Raw genomic sequence first — 1,277 nt, 5'->3', positions numbered from 1 at the left:
TATAGTCATCCTTTTTAGAGCTAATGACATATGCTTTTCATGATAGAGTTGTGCTTTAGCTGCCCTTTTGTTGCCCTTTAATTGCCATTTAGGTATTCTTTAAGTGCCCTTTTACTGCCCTTTAAGTGCGCTTTAGGTGCACTTTGTGTGCGTTTTTAGTGCACTTTAGGGTTGCTTTTGGTGCACTTCACTAGTTTATGAATATGTACCCTTTTATGCTTACGAAATCATTCACATTGCTAAAGATTATCCTTTACATAACAATTTCATACATATACAACCATATTCATACAACATGTGATCATAAACATAATCAAGAAGAAGTGCAATAATAAAACATTTACTAATTCTTATAATCTTGTTTGGGTATCTTACTTCATGAGGAATTGGTTCTCCTAGACTCAACCTTCTTTTCCTTTTGTAAATAAACTTCACTAAACTTCCTCATTCGACAGCACAATTTTTTCAAATTTGGTCACCACTGTACCAGTTCATTTTTCCATATTCTTGAATTAAGTAACCACCATCTTCAGCTATATTTTATAAATTCCAAAATTGTAATTCAACACAAAGATTACAGAAATTGCTATCTCAGATTTCTAAAAGCTTAAAACTTCTACCTCAATTTCATTACATGATATATCAGCTACCACGCTTGAAGTTCCCACACACAACCCGCCTCTTTCAACTCCAGTTCTCCCACGGCTTGCAGAGCTTCGTCTAAAAGTACATTCTTTATTATAATACTATATACTTAATTCCACTAAGCCACTATACATTAATGTTATCTGTTAGATGAAGTATGAGAGAGATCAGCCATTGCATGTCAAGCTAAGTAGATATGCTACAGTAACCGTAAATAGGAAAATGGATTATTTGTTTTAGCAATTAAATCATTTATTTAAATTAATGCTAAGTATTATTACAACTAATAATTTTAATTAAGTGTTTAAAACAAACTCATTTAAATGATAACATGCCTGTTACATGAATAAAGATAATTATACTATAAGGATCAAAATTAAAATTAAAAGTTAATAAAATAATTTGACATTTTCCATATATGAAAAAAAATAATGAATGATTTTATTGAGAAATATTCTTACTTACTTTTAACAAACTTTGGGTATTATAGCTGAAATGGTCCAATTTTGATTACCTTTGGAGGGGTCTATTGCACAGCTATTTTTTTTTTTTATATTATTTATTTGCTCTGATCATATGGGTTGCAGTACAACATGATGTAAAATTCCAAGTCCTCAAAAGCATGAGTGTCC

This window comes from Dendrobium catenatum, unplaced genomic scaffold (assembly GCF_001605985.2).
Source record: "Dendrobium catenatum unplaced genomic scaffold, ASM160598v2 fragScaff_scaffold_156, whole genome shotgun sequence".
Lineage (NCBI taxonomy): Eukaryota > Viridiplantae > Streptophyta > Magnoliopsida > Asparagales > Orchidaceae > Dendrobium > Dendrobium catenatum.
Note: the sequence above shows the minus strand (reverse complement) of the source record.